Genomic DNA, 24,546 nt, shown 5'->3' on the forward strand with positions numbered 1-24,546 from the left:
AAATGAACCCCAAAATTATAATCCACATAGATTTTGGGAGCTGCAAGGACCATTACAAAATCATGGAATAAATTTAAATTTGGCAATTTAGGTTGTTTCATCCAGACAGGTGCCCTGAATGGACCAAAGTGCTGATGATGTCCAAAGCCCCTGCATCTTGGCTCCTAAGAAGTGGCTTCGTTCACGTTGTCACATGGGTTGAGTGAGGACAATTGGAATAAAAAAAGTAATTGAGCTTTTATGTTGGAAGGGCAAAGATTAACAAGTCCAATGCTCTCTATCAATAAATGAGGTCCAGAGAAATAACAGCAATTCCCAATTAAGTTTGATGTACGTTTTAATTACGTGTTCCAATTCAATGGGGTAATTTGCCCACTTAGATTTTGTTACCCAGGCAAACACAGGGAGTTCAATGGAATATAAAAGTTAATTCAAGAGAAGAGTTTGGAACTTTACTGAAAAACAAATTATGAACTTTACTGAAAACCGCTCTTTACGTCTATGAATGTGAATAAATAATAATGACAAGTATCTTTAAGTATTTACTGAGGTTCTCCAAGCTGCGGATGAATAAATGATATTTGATTTTCCATAGGATGTATCATCAAATAATATCTGGCTAGTTACTACTTTTGTTTGGTAGGTTATGTCCCAGTCACTCTTCCCATATTATTTGACTTTCCCCAGTCTCATGCCTCACATTAATATTTTTCTTGCTTTCGTGTTTCCTCTGACTATCCATCACATTTCATTCATAATGACCTCTCTGTGGCATTTACCCTTATTATAAGAAATGTTCTAGAAACCAGAAGGGGCCAACACTGAGGGTACAATGACAGGGACTCACAGATGTACACCTGAGTGTTTCATTAACCGTTGTTTGTCTTGTTCTTGACCTGCAATATTGATACATGTATAAAATAAAAAGCAGACAACATTTTAAAAATGAGGTTAAGCAAGGAAATGTTTTCTTATCCAGGAGAGAGAAAGAAATATTAATTCACTAGGAGAACGTGTAAGAGGAGATGAAAGGAAGAGCTAACATTCATATTCTTGTTACTAAGGATGATTTATCAGATCTTTCCATGACTGGAAAAGTCTACTCACTTCCCACCATTTTCTGCTTCCTACTCTGAATCTTTCTGTTTGCTCAGGCTAGGATGACATTTGGAAAATTGTCTGTCTTAAGTCACTTTTGAAATAGTGCTCCATTAGTGTCGCATGCGATAGTTGTGACATCTGGCAATCACTTGATGCCCAATCTACAAGAGCAGCCTTCTCCAGCTTTATAATACTGACATATAAACCCAATTTAGCATCGCTTACACACAATATCCTTTTAAAAAGTGACTGAGGGAAGTCTTAAAATCCTTGAGATTTGAACCTCAGAATACAAGGAAAATGTGTCTCTCACCATCAGCCTATCACATCCTTGACTATTTCGGAATCTACCCTCCTTTCGTAGACAGACAGCTCAGCAGATTGGTCAAAAAGAAAGTTTATATCCCAGCACAGCACAGATGGGAATTTGCACACTCCTCTATAATCTGCCACAACCTTGACAGGTAAAGACAGGCTGACTTGTTTGCTGCCATGCTTTCTTGCCCCTGACCTAAAATGAGAAAAAATTATCGGTGGTATCTGTATTGCGTCTACTATTGTCACATCAGCCAAGTTGATACTATTATAAATAACACGTTCTTTTAATTCTTATTTTCTCTGCCTTGAAGTATTTGTTAAGATAAAGTTTATGCACTCAGATAATCCTATCTGGAAATTGATACTGCTTCTGTATAGGAAGTACAAATTGACCATTATATTTAAAAATTTGAGAGTATAATTAAACATGTATTTATTTTTGAACTAGGAGTAAGTCAGCTGTGTAAATTGTCACCTGTCCACAGGTCCCACTCATGAAAGAAACTGCTAAAGGGTTATAAAACAAAGGTGGATAACACAACCCTTCCTACAACCTTGGGCACTAAACTTGAAGGAACTCTGGCCTTGGAGTCAGATGGCTTGTTCAGGGATCCCCCTTTGGCCTTTTACTCTCTTTGTGACCTCAAGTAAATTACTAAACTGCTCTGATTTATAGTTTCATTATCTTTGAAAGGAAGTGATTCTGGCTTGTGGTGAGGATTAATGGAATTCTTATGTGTGAAAGTGGCTTTGCGGGGCTCCTGGGTGGCTCAGTCGGTTAAGAGTGTCTGCCTTCGGCTTAGTCATGATCTCAAGGTTCTGGGATCGAGCCCCACATCAGGCTTCCTGCTCAGTGGGGAGTCAGCTTCTCCCTCTGCCTGTCACCTCCCCTGCTTGTGCTCTCTCTCTCTGTCAAATAAATAAATCAAATCTTAAAAAAAAAAAAAAGAAAAAGGAAAGAAAAGAAAGTGGACTCACTTATCAAAGTGTAAACTCATCTGCAAATTTGAAAGATAGTTGTGGTTGATAATTCTCAAACAGCAGATATACAGTCCTTGCGATGGTATTTGCAAAGGTTCATACAAAGTTGGCTTTAAAAGAAACAAACAACTACAACAAAAACAAACTTGGGTTAAGGCTGATCCCACCCCAAATCTTCAGACGCTAGTTTTATTACATTCATCCCTGTTCTTCCTCTTCTAGTACTCTCTAAATGAAACTACAATAAACTTTGACCACAAACTCCTATCATTAGAAGTCTCTCATTTCCTCACTTCTAATGAGATCTGTTTCTGAGTCTCATTATTACTCCTCCCCTCCCCATCCCTTGATAGCTCACTATTGTCTTAGTTCATCAGCCCCTCTTCTGGCCTCATTTGCTTGCCTAACCAGCCTTGACACTAGGGTCAGCCATTTTATTAGATTTTCACACTCTCTTGCCCCAAAGCTGCCATTCCAATCCCCAAGAATGGGTAAATACCATCATTTGCCTTCCCGGCTCCTAGTCCCAGCTGCCAAACATTGCCGAAGAAAGTCACAAAGCCAGGTTGACTGGTTCCACTGCAGTTCCGAGCTTTCTGAAGTCAGCTGCGCCCTCACTGCGGCTTGACAGCACTTGTTCTCATGGATGATTTACAGCCCTCTGTATTCCCTGTAGTGTCAATTCCAAGATTTCCTCCCACCCTCAGGTTTTTGTGTGTATGTGTGTGTGTGATATGATCTCCGGTTCTTAGAGAAAGTCAAGGCCAATGTTTGATCCCACTTCTCTTCTTCTCTCCATGTAAAAGCTCGACTTGGCTTTCTGATCTCCTAGGAAAGCACTCTCCTCTGCCGTGAGAAGCCTTTCACTAAGCTGAGCCCTTCCTTTTTCACTAAGACTTCATTACATCATTTCTCAGCACTTTCCCCTGGTCTAGGCACTCCCTGGATTTGCTATTTTGTTGCCTTCCTTGAAAAATGTATTGAATGGAGAGTGTAGTTTACACTTACTGTTTCCACTTTTTTTGCCTCCCACTCACTCTTGGGCTCTGCTTTCTACTCCAGTAAGTAAATCCAAAGATGGCTTTTCTCCCCTCCCCATTTTTGTTCTTTGTAAAGCAATTGATGGTATTGACACTGCACTGTCTTGAAATTCTCCACTATGTCCCCTCCAAAACCATTCTCTGTCAGTTCACTTTCCATTTCAGCAGTGCCCATAGCGTCCCCGATACCCAGGATTCAAGCTCTAGAGCCATGTTTGTCTCCCCACTCCCCTCTGTGCCTTAGGACCAACAGTTGATGTGTTCATTGCTTCCATTTTTGCAGTATTTCTCACAGTTATACTCTAGCTGAAATTACTTTTTCCAGAACTACTGAAGCAGATTAATGTAATTTTCTCCTAACTCCTTCTCTTTCAAGCCTTTTTCCCTGACAATGTGTTTACATCTTGGGGTTATCAAGGTCTTCTTTAATGTGTCCCAATTTTTATTCTTAGCTCTTTCTACCTTCATCTTTTCAAAAGGAGTTCCTTGTTCTCCTTATAAAACCTGAGATTACCAGCCACTTACTTTTACCCAGAGTTGCGAAGTCGGGGAGACGGGCAGGGCAAATCACATTATGTGGCTTTTGCCTCTCCAAACTAATGATGTTGATACATACAGCGTCTGAATAAAAGAGTACAAAGTACTTGGATACTCGGATGTTTTCAGATTCTATAAATTCATCGAGCTGTACATGTATGGCATATGTGATTTTCTGTATATATAATATACCGTATTTTCTGTGGTTATAATATACTCTGATAAAAATGTATATATAATATACTTTGCTGTATGCATATTTCAATAAATTTTTGTTTAAAAACATCAAATGAGGACAGGATTAAATGAGAAGAAAAGATGGCAGCATACATCTGAGCAACAGGCTCAGTAGGATAAAATAAGCTACACAAATTTTTTTTAGCATGATTCACTGATTTCTTCTTTTAATGCTTTGTGTCATAGCGTCCTTCCAAACTTCCGGTGCCCAAAGAAGCCGTAGAATCTCCAGGACATCAAGATTATCCATATTCTAGAGAAAATTCTGTATTTGGCCAAAATGTATGACTGCACTATAGATAAGATATTCGGAGGGACATTGCCACTAAAACACTACCTGAATTTATAATATTATATGTTTCCAAAAGAAATCATAAAATGACCCAAGAAAGCAACTTATCAGATGGCAAGAGTCAAGTTGTTAATATATTCATTCTATTCACTTAGGGATGGGATATCAGCACTATTCCTAAGTTTAAAAAAAAAAGAAAAGAAAAGAAAAGAAAAGAAAGAAAGCCTCTGAGTTATCTGTCCAGGTAGCATCCTTCAGTACTGTAGTGCAGATTCTGGGGTCAAACAGAGCAGACCTGAGTATCGATTCCAGCTTAGCTATTTACTTACTGTGTGACCTGGGAATGTAGCCTGAACTCTACGAGTTTCATTTTCTTCATTTGTGAAATGAATAACACTAACTACCTTGCAGAAAAATGGTGAGGAGGCGGGCTCATAGCGGGGGAGCCTGATGTGGGGCTGGATCCCATAAAGCCGGGATCACGCCCTGGGTGGAAGGAAGACGCTTGACCGCTGTGCCACCCAGGCGCCCCTATCTTCTCCATTTTTATGTAAACTTAAAAGTATTCTAAAAAAGGAAAAAAAAGAAAAAAGAAAAAAGAAAAATGGTGAGGATGAGACAGGATCTAAGCAATTTGAATAACACAACATTAGAAACAATGCATATTTAATAAATAGCTGCTATTATCTCTTATCTGTAGATAAGGAGGCTGAACTAGCTAAACTTTAAAGTCCCCTCCAGTTCTAATTTCTAAACTGTCTATGTTATCATTACTAAGGCCTCCTTTTCCCTAACAACAGCCCTTCCTTACAGGTCCTAAGAAATATTAAAAGGTGAAACAGCCGATCTGATTTGTAGAGTCTTAATGATGTCATGATATCAATAGATATTTGGGGAACCAAATTTTGGACATTAGTCTATCCCCAAAAATATGCTATTCACCATTTTAGCATCCTCAAATCAGCATGTGAAATTGGTTTTTGTTCAAGCAGAGATTTTTTTTCTAAGGGATTTTTTCTAATTTGTCATTTGTTTTCACTATATTTTATAATATTCCTTTCAATCCTTATTGTTAGATTAGACAACAACCAAAACTACATTAGATGGAAAACACTCTAAGGAAATGCAGGTTCAGGTTTTCAGTGTCAGCCCATTTAATTTATAAGGAAATCAAAAGTGAAAGAGAACACAGAATGTCCGTTGTATGGATTCTGTAGTGTGTCACCCAGTTCCTTCAGGACTGAGACACTCCTTCCTCCAGGTATTGGGAATGTTGGCTGCTGATTTCTCATGGCTGAGTCCCTTTCTGGCCTCCTCCCCAGACACAGCCTACTGTTAGATGCAAGGTTCAGTGGGCTGGCTTTTTTTCCTTAATTCAAGGCAACTCTAAAAGCCCATCCCAACTCCAGAGATTCCCATGGGATTGTCTGAGGTTTCTCTTGTAATTTTTCCTTCTACCCAATCTTGTCTCCTTCACCTTGATGGGTATTGTTCCCTACAAATAAAACATCTACATGCAACTCTCTATTTCAGAATCTGTTTCCTTGGAAACCTGTTCTACCACATCCATTATTATCAAAATATTGGGAAATAATTGGGAAGACATTTTCAACACATAGCTTTAAAATCAGACACTCTCTGCCTAAGCTTCAAAATCAGCCTCCCAAATGTTTTGAAGTGACCTTCCTCCATACGACCAGACTTGTATTAACTCAGTCAACTTCTACAGATACAAGAAGGAATGGAGAATTCAGGACATATATAGAACCAAGGATCCTATCTGTTTTTTAATAGAGTGCCTAATATAATCCAGAAGACCTATGAGTAATTAGGGAATTTGACCCTCTCTATTTGTAAAGTGGTTGTCTTTGTTAAGCTTGCCTGTAGATGGAATGTGGGTCATACCGATGATGCTATGTAACCTCGCAAACTCCATGATGAGACATTGTGCTCACAGCAATGGGACATGCCTGGGAATCCCAAGAGTGGCCAAAGGAAAGTGGCTGCAGCAATTGGGTATCATGGGTAAACAGAGTATTTGATAAATGAGTTAGTGTTATTCTCGTTTCTACCCATTCTGGACCTATACCCACCTGGCGAGATAACTGCCCTTTTACCTGTCGGACACCTACTCAGCCAGGGCCCAGAGTGCAAACGTTTGGTGCTCATACCAGAGAGATAATGTGTCAGCTGAAGAATAATCTAACCCTTAACACAGCTCCTTGTACCTATACTTAAGTACACAGGTGAAAACCTAGCTCATCAAAACCTACTGGAGAATAGTAGTCCAATAATACAACCGAGAGAAGCAGGAGGCATAAAGTAAATATCTAAATTAGGTGTTCTCAAAGGTTTTGGACTCAGGTATCCTTTACACTAACTTAGTGAGGAATCTAAAGAGATTTTTTTTTTCAGTGTGAGCCATACATATCAGTATTCACCATACTAGAGATTAAAACTGACGAATTTTCAAAATATTTATTTATTTAAAATTATAATAATAAACCCAGAACATAACATAAATAACATATTTTTATTAAAAATATTTCTTCACAACCAAAAAATATTGTGAAAAGAGTGGCGTATCTCCTTTTGCATTTCATCTTTTGTGAAATGCTGTTTGGAAGCATGTAAAGAAAATCTGGCTTCATGCAGATATGTAGTTGGGAAAAGAAAGAGGTATATTTCAGTTGATAACTATGAATATTCTTCCTTAATATTATACCATTCCTTGACATATGTTAGTTTAAAGTTAGTTGCAATACAGGATCTGAAACCATCTCATAAACCCTTCATACTCTATTAAAACCATTTGACTAAAAAAACAAAAACAAAAACTCTTTGACTAACTTGCACTTTGAATGGATCTTTTATCCATGCATGATTCTGTAACATAATACATTGGGGATTTGTAAAATATTGATTCATAATGTAATGCAAATTTTCTGAATGTTGATACATTTCCTTTTAAAATAGAAAATGATTACATTGCTTTTTTACACTAAGTACCTCAAGGACCGTGATGACTGCCTTTACAGTTGGTGCCGCTGCCTTAATTTCTTCTAGGGCGCCAGGAGTTTCATCCACCATTTTTTATATCATCAGTGAAAAGTTATTTCAGTGGACATGATAAATAACATCTTACTATTTATATAAAAATAGATTTGATCTTGCAGACTTCTGAAAATATTTCAGTTATACTCGGGGGTTCTATGGATGACGTTTTGAGAACCACTACTCTAGACTGGGCTTAGCCAAAGGGCAAAACCCAACAGTTTGGGTGAACATTTGGCACTCAACCAGGGCAAATGGGAGAGTACAGATTCAAATCTCTATTACCCTTCTCTGTTACAGTTTCCACCCAAATCGTAAATGCAAACTGGGGTTGAAAGTGGACATGGGATTAATGGATATAAACATTTTTCCCCCTGGGCAGCGGTCTTATAAAATATGCCCAGTGAGGCTTTTTTACTTATCCCTCCTGAAGGTAAACATGACCATTCCGGGGCGGGGAGGGCTGGCTCAGTCTCATCCACAACCAGCCTCTGATGCCAAGTAAATGCCAATCGCTCTGCAGTCTTAGATATCCTGAAGAAAAACTATTGCACCAAATCCCTTCATAGAGTGTTTCTGTATAGAACAACTTTTATTCCTCCCCCCCAATATGTTTCTTTATATCTAACACAAATGTACAGCTGCGGTGTAAATGCCCCCCCTTCGTCTCATTAGGTCCAGGCGGGAGAGCTAGTCAGCATGCTCATTATAATAGCCAGGCATATTTTTAAACAGGTATTAAGTCCCTCTTTAGCCTCCTTCTTCTCTCAGCCTAAACAATCCTAGTTATTAACCTTTCCTCTCAGGTTCTATTTTCCCACCCTTTTATCATTTTTGTTACTCTTTGCTGGACTCTCTCCAGTTCTGCTACATTCCTCAAAGTGTGAGAACAAAACTAGACACCATCCTTTATTACGGTCTTCACGAATGCCGATGCAGAGGAACTGTTGCTTCCCGGAGCTGGCGTGTCACACTCGTGTTAATACATTACCATCGCAGCCTTTTAAATAACAGCACTGTTTTGCTGACTGCTCTTCACTCACAGGGCGGCAGTCACTCCAGACTTTCTGTTGTAGTTGTTTGTCTGCAGACAGCCCCTATCTTTAATCTCTGCATCTTGTTTCTGGCTTCTGATTGTCACATCTTGCCCTTGCCCTATTTTACTTTCTCCTAGTTTTTCCTGCCAATTTCCCTAATTTATCAAGCTCACACTGAACTATTCCCGGCGTCTAAGACATACGCAATACCAACCACTTAATGTCATTCACACATGCTCTCGATTCCATCATTCTAGACACTCATTTAAAAAATACCACTTGATTTTGGGCACATTATTTTCTGGTTATAGATGAGAGAAGTGCAGTAGCTAAAATGGGCTTCTCAAAGTCACCTCCTTCCTTCTTTTGCACTTCTCAGAAAGTACAGAGGTGCCCATATGCCAGCAAGATAGAAATAAGGCAAATCCTGGTTCTGCTGTCTTTTAGAAATCCTACCACTGGAAGGAATATGAAGATGAGATGAGATGAGATTGCTGCAGAAAAAGACCAAAAAATACAGTTGCTTATGGAAATAGACATTTATTCCCTCTCATAGTAGACCTCAGGTAAGCAGGCCGTCACAGGTGAGGACCACATGTTCATTCAGAGATGCAGGTTTCTTCCAAGCCATTGCTCTGTCACCCCTAGAATACTGTCATCATCTGCATGGTTCAAGCTGACTCTTGCTCAGCTTTTCAGAAGAGGAAATGAGCATGAAGACCAGGGTCCTAAGGGCCAGACCTAGAAATGGCATGTATCACTTCCACTCAAGTTCCATCTCCAGGATCACTGTCAACTGCAGGGGACGGGGGAAAGTGTGTGAATTTCATTAGAAGATGAAACGATGGATTTTGGTGGACAATGGCAGCCTCTGCCACCAAGGGTCTACGTTAACTTAAATGGTATGGTCTCTTATGCCCAGCATGGACCCTACGGGCGGTCATGAAAAATAACCCTTCTTTCTGTAACTATTTATGAACTCTGTTCATGTGGCTGAATTGTAAGCCTCTTTTAAAACCAGTGTCCTATAGAGGCCAGATCTCTGTCTACACATGCTGTCAGCCCATGGTTTCCCATACAACTTCCGTGGCATGCTAAGTAGAACCACCCTTCGCTCTCTTCTCAAGTCTCATGACTTGAGTTTGCTTGAAAGTCCCGCCAGATGAGTCAGGACTCACAATTAGACTCAGTGCAGTGTATCTGCCATGCAAGAGGAAGCCTCACGAATTTGGACTGTATTTTAGTCTCCATTGTTCTTGGGTCTTAAGGGAACCATTTGATTTTTGCTATTTCAGTTTCATCACCTATAAAATAAAAACCACCCAACTCTCTGATGCCTTCTGAGACCACTAAGTACAGAAAAGGGTTAACACTTCCTGACAATGTGTTGGTATTACTCTAAGATTTCAATCAGGTAAAAATAAAAACACTGGAGACCAGTTATCCCACCCCCATTCTGTTTGCAATGCCCAGAGCCCCTCTTTGGGATTAACAAGAGGGATGATGAGGGTTTGGATGGGATGCCAATAAAGTGATGGCTGGTTTTGATTACATGAAGCAAGAACTTTATTACTAGCTGCCAGGAACAGAAGGACCACATATTCACATGAGAAACACCAACTCCACAAGGGACTGGGCTGCTGACCACCTGGAGGGGCATTGTGGACCACACTCTGTGAACCACAGCTCTAGGAATACTAAAAATGGATTTTCAAAAAATCCTGTACAAGTGTGCCTGGCCCATTCTTTGAGCCCTTTCCAAAAACAATGACTGTGCATGATTACTTTTTGCATGCTAATTCAGCTGTTTTATTTTTTCCCTCTGCCTTGGCCTAGCTTCTTAAAAGTGTTCCTCACAATGCCCTGGGTTAGTGCAACCCAGTTCCACTGGAAAATGGCGGTTTGGGCATACTCTGGTTCTTTCTCTTTCAGTCTTCTTCTTCCCGTCTGACTAGCTCACCTAATTACACAGTAAGTCACTGAGTCTATGACACAGGGAAAGAAGTCTTCCTGAGCTAGTCAATTGATGCTTTTATTTCACTCAGGGAAAACTTATCAAAGGAGACAAGGAGCCCTAAATGTGGCAGATATTTGATGCTAGTGGTAAGCTTATATTGTTGCCATAGCAACCTTGTCATTAAGGGTGTTTCAGCATTTCCTATTAACCTCTATTTTCAGAGGTTTATAACTTCTTGGTAAAAATTCCCTCCAGGCTAAAATTTGGTATACATGATCTCAGACGTGCCAGGTGTCAGTGAATATATACATATATAGTATCCATTTTCTCAAAGAAAGCCTGTGCATTTCCAAATGAAGTATCTCATTTTGCATAGGGTACAAATTCATTAAATTTAGTGTTAACTTGATTATTTTTAAAAGATTCTTATGGCAACATGACTGAGCACCTGTACGATTTTGTGTTTGCAGTCGCTTTCTTTCCTTTCACCCTACTGGTTGGCATGGTCACAATGCTTTATCTCAAATATCACTAAGGGAGACTTGACTGACTCAAGATCAGTTTCAAATTCACCTAAACAGAGGCCGTTGCCAGTGGACATGGTGTGAGGCTGCACTTTCTATTTTACATTTATCAAAGTATGGGGAACAATAAAAGCGATCTAGCTGGTTGTGTAGTGCAGGAGTCAGGGGGATGGAAAAGGCAGGGCTGAGGTCTGAACCCACTGTCTCTTTTTCTTTCCCTCTCATGCACAAAGCGGCCACATTTCCCATGGTCACAAGGAAGAAGCCTGCAGTTTCCCAGGGATTAGAACCCTCCCACCGCAGAATTTCAGAATCGGCTAACACTGGAGTCAAGGTTTGGTTTTGTTTTCTTCAAGAGAGTTTGCTTTGTCTTGTTTAGGTCATTTCTTCCCCCATTTTGCCATTTTTTTGTGTTTTCTTAACTTTTTATTTTGAAGCATTTTAAACGCACAGAGAAGTTGCAGGAATAACAGAGATAGCATCCATCTACCTCTTACATTAAGCAATTGTTAACATTTAACTAAGCCATTTGAGAGTTGTTAACATTATTATACTTCAGTATAGTATAATGTATTTCAGTATGTATCTCCTAAGAATCAGAGCCGCCTCCTACGGAACCGCATGACAATGATCACACCCAGGATATTTCACACTAATGCAATTATCTCAAATAATTTTTAGGCGGTGTCCTCCGCTGTCTCACATAGTCTTTTTTTGCTTTGTTTTTCATCTAGGGTCCAAGCAGGGATCATACATCACATTCAGTTGTCACATCTCTCTCTTCTCCCTGAATATTAAATATTTCTCTAATCAATTTTAACTTACATGGCATTGACTTTTTTGAGGAGTTCAGGTCTATGGCAGTGGAACGCAGAACATTGCATAGTAATTTCCTCATGATTAGATTTGGGCTATGCATTTTTTAAGATTTTATTTATTTATTTGAGAGAGAGAGAGACAGAACAAGCAGTGGGAAGAGGCAGAGAGAGAGAAGGAGAGGGAGAAGCAGACTCCCCGCTGAACAGGAAGCCCAATGCGGGGCTCCATCCCAGGCAGGACCCAGAGATCATGACTTGAGCCCAAGGCAGACGCTTAACTGACTGAGCCACCCAGGCGCCTGGGGGCTATGCATTTTGGCAGGGATCCTACACTGGTGATACCAGTCCCTTCGCTGTATCACGCCAACAGGAACACAATGCCACTTTGTCATTTTGTCCCATTATTGATGACCACTTTATTTCTTGGGTCAAGTTTCATAATTCTTTCAGCCCATTTTGTGTTTCTCATCTATTAAAATCGTCCCCTTGGTGATAACGTATTCACTGCGTTACATTGTATTTGCGTATTTTCTCCCATGCCGTACACATGTACATTTAGGTATATCAATCCTTATGTGATTTTTTAAATTATCTTTCAATGCGACAGATTCCTGGAAGTGAGATTACTGTATCAAAGAGTACGTGCACGTTAATTTTAATAGAGTTTGCTTGCTTGCTTTAAAGGCTGTATATCCGCACACCCACTGTTAGTGTGTGAGAGAGACGATTACTGCCCACCAGTAATAGTATCCTCAGTTGTTTCAGTGCTTTCCTCTCTGATAGGTGTAAAGTGATGATATCTCATTAACACTTATTGCTTTTTTGGATTAATGTGTTTGGGCAGCTTTGTATGTTTATCGGCCATTTTGATTTACTTATCTATGAATTGCTTCTTCACATCATGGGTTTATTTTTCTAAAAGGATTTTTATTGCTATCTAGTGAATTTGTAAGAGTTCTCTATTTATTACAGGATTAAACCTCTGCCTTTCTCTATGATATATATATTTTTTAATTTATTTATGTTTTGGTCTATTGATTTTATTTACGATATGACTTGCCATTCTAAGATTTTTAGAATTTTTATGTAGTCAAATATGACTTGCTTTACAGGGTCTACATTTCCAGTGTTAGGAAGCAGACCACTCCTACCCCTGGATTTTATGTGTAATATCTTAGATTATTTTGCAGAATACTTATCTAATATCTTTAAGACTTTAACATAGCTATAATTTAACTTTATGAAGAAAAACATTGTGTTTAATTTTATTATCTTCCAGATGACTGGCCATGTAACATATTTTCTTAATAACACAACTTATTAAATAATCTTATCTTTTCCTACTGAATAGAAATGCCCTGTTGATCATGTCAAATTTCCATATGTACTGGAATCTATTTCTTCACTTTCTTTTTCTGTCCACTGACTTGTCTCTTTATGTGCCTATAGCTATGGATATGAATAAATCTTTTCCCATTTTAAAGTACCTATTCTGATTTATTGTATAATTCACACCTGTCACAACTTAGATTGAGGTCCTTAGGTAATATTTTTAAAAAGTATTTCATATGCACAAAAATATTTTTACCATAATAGATGAATGATAATTTGTCTATTTATAGACCTATTGAATTGGATTTCTGCCCCTTGGAAATCTGTAAGATGTCTATAGATAGTATTCTTTCTTATAACTTACAATGCTGCAGATGAGAAGTCTGATTCCAGTCCGATTCTTTTGCCATTGTTAGAAACTTGTCCTTTCTCTCAAGAAATATATAACATGTTCTCATTATTTTTAGAGTTCAAAAAAATATTACCTGTATATATCTATATGTGTGTCTTTTCTAATCATTCCTTCTTGGAACACAGTGAGCCCTTTCAATGTACAAGTTCAGTTCTTTTTCATCTTAGAGAATTCTTTATTGATTTGTTTAATTAATTAATGCCTATCACCCATCTGTTCCTTTCTAATTTACAGTTTGGGAATTTTGATGAATATTATGCTAAGTTTCCTGGCTCTATCCTATCAGTCTCATACTTCACCCATCTCCCTTCCTTTATTTCTCTTTTTGCTAATTCCTTTTTGGGGGGGGGCTAAATTTTAAAATGAACATTTATTCTATTTACTATTCCAAGTCACCAAGTCACATTTCAACCATACCCACACTCTTCTTGCGCAAACTATTCAGATTGGAAATCACAATTTCATGCCCCGCAATTCCACGTATGTGACGTCCGCATGTGTTTGTGAGCACATGCACACTTGATGCCACATCTGCATCTTCCAAGGTGTTTTTACTGTTTTCTTTGCCAATTCATGCCTATCTCTTTTCAACAGTTCTACATCAGTGGGAATATGGCTTAATGATTCTTTTTTTGTTAAAGATTATTTATTTCTTTATTTATTTGAGAGAGAGAGAGAGAGTGGGGGTTGTAGAGGGAGAGAGAAAGTTAAGCAGACTCCCTGCTGAGCACAGAGCCGGAAGCCAGTGGGGCTCCATGCCATGACCCTGAGATATGGCCTGAGCTGAAACCAAGAGTTGGATGCTTAACCAACAGTGCCACCCAGATACCCCATGGCTTAAGGGTTCTGATCAATATTATCTCGTTCCCGGGCACCTAAAGTTGTAAGATTATTTTTCTTCTAGATTGATTGGTAATTGTTACAGGATCCTCATTGGTGGCATTCCCAAAAGTAGAAAAAGGAATGATCTCTACACCGGCCAGCCATGTAGCGTCAGATAGGCCTCAGGTGCAAGAAGATGTAGTCCACCTGTCCAGCTGCTTCGAGGTCTCTTGAGCAAGTGCATTATACTAACGTACGCTAAAGTGAGATTGATTTTGAACATATCGTGAGAGAACTATACTCTTCTCTGGACCAAGATATTCCAAATATGTAGATCTTTATAACTTTCTTTGAGGGGCTTTCTGATTTGGATTTCCAGGTTCTTACCAACCCAAAAAGAACAAAGCCCATATGAATGCCTTCTATTAAAATTACAGTGTATTCCAAGAAAAGTAGATAGCTTAGAATTAATAAAGAGGGTGAAGCAAGGCAGCCATATGCAGGTCCCAAACTGCTGAATGAGTCCTTTCTATCTGCTTTTTTCTACCATATTTTTTTTAATTCTACTAATGTTTACAATTTTAAAAGCACATGCTTAAATTTATATTAAATTTCTCACTGGAGACAGTTTAAAAATTTTCCATTTTCTTGTGTAAATGTGAAGTTTTTGAGATGTTCCCAACACCCTTCACCACCCTCCCACACACCTTACAAGTACCGGTTTTCTCATTTGAAATGATAAAGTCCATGACTTGTATTTTTTTCAAATTTCAAAGAAAATTTCTTACCTAATATTAATCCTATTCAAAATAATATTAAAATGTATCCCAATACAATTAACACATTTAACAGCTTAAGCCGTCAGTTATTTTCAACCATGACATTCTCATTATAATTTGCTTCATGTTTCATCATTTTGGGATAGATCTTCTGGCAGTTTAATAGTTCACCCTGGAAAGAACACAAACTGGGTAGCATAGGGTTAAGCCCTTGCACATCAAAGAGTTGCTTTCTCTTGTCTTCATAAATGAATGACAAACTGGCTGGAAATAGAATTCTTGGGGTCAAAACACTTCCCTTCAGAATGCTAGAGTTGTTCCATTTTCTTCTGTCCTTTAAGGTTGCAGAAACGTGGAGTCATGCTTTGTGTTTCTTTTCTTATACAGAATGTGCTTTTTGCCCCCTTGATGTTTGCAGAATTCTTCTGTATCTTTGACGTTTCTAATTTCACTAAGCCATTTTAAGTATGATTTTATTTTTAAGTTTGGCTGGAGCACGGTATGCACTCTTGGTTTTTAAAATAAACAATCTCTTTAGAGTTGAGAATAATTTCTTCCATTTTTTCTTTCTTATATCCATTCTGTTTCTTCTTTCTAAAGTGTTTTATTCCTTATAGTTTGGACTTCCTGAATCTGACCTTTATGCACCTCCATCTTTTCTTCCATGTTTTCCTTATCTGATCATTTTTGTCAGTTCCTGTAAATTTTTCCTAAGTTCTACTGGTAGCTTTTATTTTCTAGTATGTATGATCTGCCAGAAAACACTCTTGTTTCTCATCAAAATATAGTCCTTTCTGATGGCTTTTCTTGTCTGCTGGTTTGGGACTTCTTTGTTGTAAAAGTTCCAGATTAATAAAAAAATTGACATTTAGACATGTCAAGGAGTATATGTTGAAGCATTGAAGTCTGAGGCCTGAAAATGTCCTCTTTTCCATCCTGCTGCTTGAAGCATTGATCTGATGGATGAAGCGCCATGTTGCTCCGTGAAGTAATTAATCCTGGGTTTGGTGTTTAGGCAACGTGGAACAATGAGATCTATGGAGCTGTAGAAAGAAGTCACCCTGCTGTGAACTGCTTATTTCTGAATTTTATGTAAGTTAAAATACATTTTCTTTTTTTTTCTTTTTTTTCTCTTTTTTCTTTTTTGTTTTTTTGTTTTTTTTTTTACTTAAGCCACACTTATTTTTCACTCTTTTTAAATCCCTTTGTAGGGGTTATAGAGACAGGCTGCTCAAGTTTAAATGACAGCACTGCTGCTTAACTCTGCGGCTTTTAGATAAAGTACTTAGGCTCTCTGTGCCTCAGTTTACTCATTCATAAAACAGGAGTACTGATAGTAGCTATTTCATGGTTCGTTAGAGTTGAATAGGCCACTGAAGAGTCCTGATACATAGTGACCACTGTATACAAATGTCTCTATTACTGTCTTTAGCTTTAGCATAGAATTTACCTGTCTCACAGCTCATGCATTACTACAGAGAAGCTGCCGCAATGGCTATTTCTTTGCTTTGCAGCCTTGCAAAGCACTCTTCCTATCATTGTGACCACTGACGTGTTGGAGTAGTCTACACTGATGAGAGGTCTGGGTCCTATTCTACTAAGGTTCAAAAGCTGCAGAACCGAGTTTAGCTGGTGTGCTCTGGACAGGCCCTTACCTTCATATTACCTCCAGTTCTCCATTTACAAGAGCAATATAACAAAGGATTTCTCAGGTCTTTTCCTTACTATCCGTACTCTAAAAATCTTCCTTGAGGGAAATATGTGCCTTAAAATCTGCCTTCAAAACTAAAGGAAAACTTTCTCTACTCACAGCACTTCCAGCCCTAAGCAATTTTCTATGGATACTAACTGATTATTCTATGATTTTATTGATTTCGGGTATTAACTACCCTGAGTTATCCCAAACCCCACTGTTATGGGCTCAATTTTACAAGACTGCTCCCCCACTTCAGATGCCAATCACAAGTTGTGAGTTTCAAGGTTACACACACTTCTGTCGCACTTGGCTACAACCCCCTCCTCAGGTTTGGTAATTTGCTGTTAATGCTCACAGAACCCAAGGAAATGCCTTACTTATTATTATCAGTTTATTATAAAGGATACAATATCATAAGGATACAATATTATAGGATACAAATGAAAAGTATTATACAAAATACAATTTTATAAGTATATTGTATATGTATTACATATATTATATACAATTATACAATGTTATTATAAAGGATACAAATGAACAGCTAGATGAAGAGGTACATGGAGCAAGATCTAGAAGGGTCCTGAGAGTAGGAGCGCCTATCGTTGTAGAGTTGGGTATGCCAGTCTCTTGGCACGTGGATGTGCTTACCAGCCCAGAAGATCTCCAAATTCCTTAGTTTAGCGTTTGTATAGAGGTTCCATTCCATAAGCATTATTGGTTAAATCATTGGCAATTGGTGATCAACTCAAACTCCAGCCCCTCCGAGTTCTCCAGGGATTGGGGGATGGGGCTGAAAGTTCCAAATCTCTAATCATTTTGTTGGTTCCTCTGGCAACCAGCCCCATTCTGAAGCTACCCAGAGGCCCATCACAGTCGCCTCATTAGCATAAACTCAGGTAAAACTGAAGGTGCTTATTATGAGTGACAAGAGATGTTCCTCTCACCCCATCTCTTAAGAAATTCCAAGGGTTTTAGAAGCTCTGTCTCAGGAACCAGGGGCAGAGACCAAGCATATATATATGTGTGTGTATATATATATATATATATAGGCGCCCCCAAGTATATATATTTTTTATTATGTCACAAAAATATTTTCCTATATGTACTATAGGAATTTCCTATATATCCTGCAGAAATTCCTTAAGTTCTATAGACAGGCTTCTATGTTGACCAATATGAATTTAACCAGCCATAGATGCATCTAGTAATGATGCAGATTATTTTTCCTATTTGTAAACTTAATTCCAATAATATTTGCAAGATGGAAAAGTAGATGCTTGTATTTATTTTGCTCAGAAGTTTAGGATAAGGCCCTGTGTTAGGAGTGTCTATGAGAGATGGTGCCACACCCACATCCTTTTTTGTATTCCAAGTTGTCCCAGCTTCTCATATCACTGCTGAGTCCTAGTCCTTGTTGGACTGTCGATTTACTTCCCTTTTGTCCTCAGGCTAGCTTAGATTTCTTAATGAGGAAGGGCTCATTTCAGAGAGAGAAACAAAAAAAAAAAGAAAAGAGAGATTGTTTAGTAATTCCTGATTGTGTATCTTGGGTACAAACTCAGATAAGACTATCCTGAGCTGGGCTCTAGATCACTGTAGTCATTAGTGGTCACACACACACACACACACACACACACACACACCCCTTTCCCCTGATTGGTAGTACTGTTACAAATTTTTATTTTCATGCTAGTCACACTATATTGTGTAGACTCTATATACATTCTAATGAAATGGGGCTCTCTCCACAGAAATAGTGGTTGAATGGTTTGGGTTCATAAGCATGCACTTGGGCTGGGTCTGATAAGCTGTCATTAAGACATTATCTTTTTATAAGCACTTATTATTCATTTTGTATTTTAGTGGGATATTGAGGTATCCTAATCATGACTCAGATTTACTTCTTTTGGCTCCCGGCACATTACTTCCTATAATTTTCCCCCCCAAAGTTTGAGGTAAAAAGCTGACCATATCTAAAGATCTTTAGTCTTATAGTGTTGACCAGTTTCTGGAAACTGGCAACAGCATTTAACTATTTAAATTAGCATATCTGCCAAACAAGATGTTAGTTAAAAACGATAGACTTTCTAAAAATAATTTTTAGGAAGTTGGATGTCCATGGATATTAGGAGGTGAGAGATTGAAAGATTTCCTTACGTTAATCAAATTACATATTACTTGATACATTTGATTCCCTGGCTGGTACATCTGTTCTAAAATTTTTTCTTAATTATGCAACTGTGAATCTAGGATTTGGGGGTTCAGTGCCTTTTTTGTTTTCTGGCCATATTCTAATCATTGCTATGTTTTGAGCTGGTCAATTGCTGCTCATTTGTACCATTGGTCTAATAGTTGGACAATTAAGTTATGAATAATTCTTGTCTCAGACATGGAGTAATAATTTAAATCTGGGGTATAGCTAAATGCTGAATTATAAAGTCAAAAACCTCAGAATACAACTGTTATAAATGTATTAAAGGATTAAGCTTCATGTGTTAGTCCTGGAGTGATATCATTTTCATCATGAAACTGGCAAACATGGGTTTGATTCCTTAATCCTGTATCTCCAAGGACATTAAAGTGGCACCAGATCATGACCTTCTGCAACTCTTCTTCTGTCCCCTTCAGTTCTCTTGTACTGAATACTTTATTTTTGCCAAACTCAGAAGTAGTTCGGACTTGGTAAAGCAGTTTGCCCACCTCAGTGTGGGTGGGTATCATCTAATTGGTTGAAGACCTGAATAGAACAAAAAATGGAGGAAGGAAGGATTTGGACCTTCTTTTCTAATTGCTTGAGCTGCGACATCAATCTTCTCCTGTCCAAGATACTCCAGGTTGTTAGGCCTCTGTACTTGGACTGAGTGACACCACCAGCTCTCTTGGGTCTCAAGCTTGCAGATGGCAGATCATGGGATTTCTCAGCCTCCATCATTACATGAGCCAATTCATTGTAATAAGTCTCTTGACTGATAGATGATAGATAGATAGATAGATAGATAGATAGATAGATAGATAGATGATAGATGATACAGATATCTCCTATCGGTTTTGTTTCTGTGGCGAACCCTAATACTCCACTCTTAAAAATTTTACTAAGGAGGAAATGAAATATTTTTTAATAGCTAACATGATTTCTGCACAGTTACATCTGTTAGCTTCCAAAATGTGCTAACTGAAATTGCTGGTTTTATGCTTTGGCATATAAGCCAATAGCTTTGAAACTCCCAGGCTCTAAGTACCACCTCAAAATTTTTCATATACCACATCTTTAAACCTCATTAAGAACAATATATAGATCATAGCTGGAAATTATGCAGGGATGCTAGGACTTTTGAAGTTTAGAATTTCTAAAGAAGAATTTTAAAACATGAATTAATAACCATTATCTGCTAATTAATAAACAATTATGTTAATAAACAAATTTAGTAACGACATTTTAAGATACTCCTGAGTGTGGAAAGCCATGTGATATTCCTCAATGAGCCCTACAAAGTTCTGATTTCCTGGATTCAAGTCGAAGTTCTTCCAATGTAATTACCAACTAATCTTGAGCAGGTTGTTAAATCTCACAGAGTTTCAGCTTCCTCATTTGTAAAATGAAGAAGATATCATTTGCCTGACTGTGTTATACTAATACACAGAATTAGTGTGGATGTAATTTTAATTTCTTTACTCTCTGCTACATTTTGAATCAGTTCTTATGTTTTTTCTACGTCCTCCTTTCTACAAAGAGTATCTTGTTTACTTCCCAAAGATGGCAGCCTCCTCCCTCCACGTTGTAGAATCAACACACCTAACAAGATTTCCTTATTCTGAAGAAAATGGGGAAGAAGCTTCTAGAAATGAGGTACCTCATGTATTCTCTTATTTTTTTTAACTACCAAATCTGAAAATAATCCATTAATCTGCTTTGTTATTCAGTGATTTAGCTGAAGTATGTGAATTGGGATGGCTCTATTTTCAGCCCCATGCCAAGAATGTATTACTGAAACTATGAGAAAGAGCTCATCCTAATTGTGTCCCTTGTATAACCTGATCAGTTGACATAAGGTTGTAGTATTATATGTGGATATTTTAATATTTCCCAGGTAATTTCCCCCCATGACTCTCCCCATTATTTTTAATATTTTTTATACAGATTTTAAGACTTTTTGAATCTTATTTTTAAATCAGTTCCCCCTGCCACCCACATTAGACTACAACCCCAATTTTCTAATGAAAGGTAAATTGGAAAAAAGATTCCGTATGTGGAAACCATATATAATTAACACTTTCAAGGAATATTTTTTATCTGTCCCCAAGTTATGTGAACCTAATTGATTTGGTAAGATTTGGGCTAACAGAAATGAGAAGACTTTCTTGCTCTCTCATTTTCCACATATCATCTAAACTTGTTGATAGTACCTTTTATGTATGCCTGTAACTATACCGCCGAAACAATTTTGATTCTGCACACAATTGCCACTTGTTTTTCTAAAAAACTGAACTCTTAACTTGTCAGGACTCCAGTCATGTGTCTCTTTAACCAGGGCGATATTTCTAAAACACAAATATAACAATTTCACTACCCTCTCAGTGGTTCTCCATTACACTGAGGATTAAATATGCCTTAGTAAGAGACCAAAATCTCTTCATAAAGCCTGATTTTCTTTTCATCTTTCATTATAACCTCTATCTCTCTCCTTCCTTTCACAATCTACTTCCTGCCCATTGATGCTAAATACTGCCCAGTTCCTGTACCATAATGTACCTTTCATTCCTCTGGAAAATATCTTATGCCTATCTTTCTCCTTGAGCTGCGTAACACCTACTTCTTGGGGATGATTTTACCTCCCCTGGGTAGATTTCTTGAGTTTCCTGGGCTCATTAGTTGTCCATGTTCATGTACCATATACATACAGACTCCAGAGTGCTTGTTTATTCCTCTGGCTACGCACAAAACTATAGCTTTATGTTATTTTCCTCATTACATCTCCTTAGAATAATGCTCATCTACCATTCACCCTCCAGATTCCTTCAACACCTTGAAAATCCTATCTTTTGTCCTAACACTGATCCTTACGGACTGTATCAATGGGTTCTCTCGCCATGATTTTCATTTGGCTTCTGCTAAAGGAAGATCCTGGCATGGAGATTGAAAAGGTGAGGGGGCACCTGGGTGGCTCAGTTGGTTAAGTGTCCAACTGTTGATTTCGGTTCAGGTCATGATCTTAGGGTTGTGAGATGGAACCTGGAGTCAGGTTCTGGGCTCAGTGGACAGTATGCTTGAGATTCTCTTTTTGCCTCTGCCCCCTCCCTTACACAAACAATCTCTCTCTAAAATAATAAATAAATAAATCTTAAAAAAAAAAAAAGAAAAGAAAGTGAGGATGTTGTTGGGGACTTAGTTCACCCAGCCTGATCAGCTTGGGTACATTACATCCTTCCTCTAAAGGCTCTAACTCACTTCATCTCTCTTTCCAAGATCTGGCAACCACTCTTTCCCATTTCCCCTTCATATATAGAGATGGTAAACAATACATATTTATTTATTAATATTAATTGAATCATTTTACATGAAATACTCTTTTCCCCTGGTGCATATGTTTTCTAGAGTAAAGAAAGAAAATGAGTTTTCACACATCTAACTGCCCGTTAATTGACCACCGTATAGAGCAATATCTTCCAGGCCACTTCTGATTCTTAGATGGTGTACAAATTAATATTTTATATTTTATTAATCAATTACTTTGATATACAGTTAAAGAAAAGCAGCTAGCATATCAAACCCATGCTTTTATTGATAGCATAGGATAGTAAACATTTTTCTTATAGAACTCCATTAAGTGAAATAATTGTCAATTGAAAGAAAAATGAGTCAATAATATTTACTTATTACTGATAGCAATGGATATGACAAACTTATGGGAGTATTTTTGTGACTGTCTGGATTTGGAAAACACTGCAAAATAAAGGATTCTGAGGCTGCATCTTACTCATATAGAAAAGGCTGTGATAGATTGATGGTGTCTGCTACAGACCCTGGAAGGACAAAAAATACACTTGCCAGGAGTGTGTCATGTCTGGAGTCTCACCTTTCTTTTACCCTGGCAATCTGGGGAGGAGAATTCTAATTCTAATATCTTGCCTCAGCTGCTCTAGTGGAGCTGGATATCCTAAGTTAACGCTGCTAGGTACAAGTGTGAAAAAACATATATATTTCTGGTTTTGACAGAAATCTATCAGCTCCTATTACTCCAGAAGCTTATCTGACACTCATTTAATTACCCCAACTGGTAGAAGCACTCTCTTGAATTACTAGCTACTAGCAGAGTAACATAGATCTCGAAAGAGTCATCAGTGTTATTGTAATTGTGTGAACAGAAAGGTAGCATTCCCATCTCTGGAGACACTGTATGCTCAAAATTTTAATTTTGGTTAAAAATCAATAGATTGTTAGAATCCTGATAATAGGATTATGGAATGGGAGAAACTTTTGGGCAACTAAATTTTTTATAGAAACTGCATAATTAAAAACTATTTCTATGGCTATTCTCCTGGGTGGTGACTGGGTTTATGACTGTAGGCACACCATATTGGGATTGAAACATTCAGTAGGTCCAATTCCACAGAGACATGTATTTTATTTACTTACTTATGTATAATTTATACCCCACCTGCTTCCAAAACATATGTTACACCAACGAAAAAGTAATAATAATGCACATTTGATTGGTTTTGGAAGCACAGTAACGAGCTATATTAATTAGTTATGCTTAGTATTTCCATCCCATTTAGTTTGCCTACGATCATCTGAAGACTACCACAGCTTGACGGATCCTAGGGCACCATCCGAACAAAATGGTAGATTGAAACGCTTAAAGTGAAACCAACCAACCAACCAACCAACCAACAGCAAAACTCTGGGAGCTGATGAATCCAGTTAGCATGTCTACACTGATTCAATTCACTCCATGATTTCAAATATCCTATTTGTACCTAGTAAAAAGCATTTATAGACAAATACTTTAAGAACTCAAAGGGTTAAAATAGGGTTTTTTGTGGAGGAAGGGTGAGTATCTATTCAAAATATTAGAAGTATCCCCCATTAAGTGACTGTCTAGTTTCTTATTGGGGTCTAACCTATTTACAAGAATAAAATCAGCCACAGCTCTTCCCATTTTGAAAGACATGAGCTTAGTTTCCTAATGCTCATTACTCTATGTAGAAATCCATTTCTCTCTTTGCTGTCTCTTTAGGAAATCTTTGTTTAATAATGCTCGGTAAATTAGGCCTCCATAGGCTTGCCTTCATCCCACCCTGCCGGCTTCTTTTCCTTTTTGTACGTCTGTAAAATATCTGCTTAGAGTCTCTGATTTGAAATGTTAATTAAGGTGGGCCTGGCCTCAGGTTACAGTGTACATCCCTTTTTACATGCAAAGGGATATGCTAACTAGGTTACTTGGAATCTGGGGGCCAGGAGGGAGGCTTCCAGAAGACAACAAAAGTCCACGAAGAATGGGGCGCTCCTCAGCAACTCTCTGGAAGCAATCGGTAAGATAGTGTTGGCTAAAATGAGTTATCTAGTACACAGAAGGGTCTGGTGTTGATTGTGGCCACTTTTTTT

Source organism: Ursus maritimus, unplaced genomic scaffold, assembly GCF_017311325.1.
Source record: "Ursus maritimus isolate PB19 unplaced genomic scaffold, ASM1731132v1 scaffold_12, whole genome shotgun sequence".
NCBI classification, from domain to species: Eukaryota; Metazoa; Chordata; class Mammalia; order Carnivora; family Ursidae; genus Ursus; species Ursus maritimus.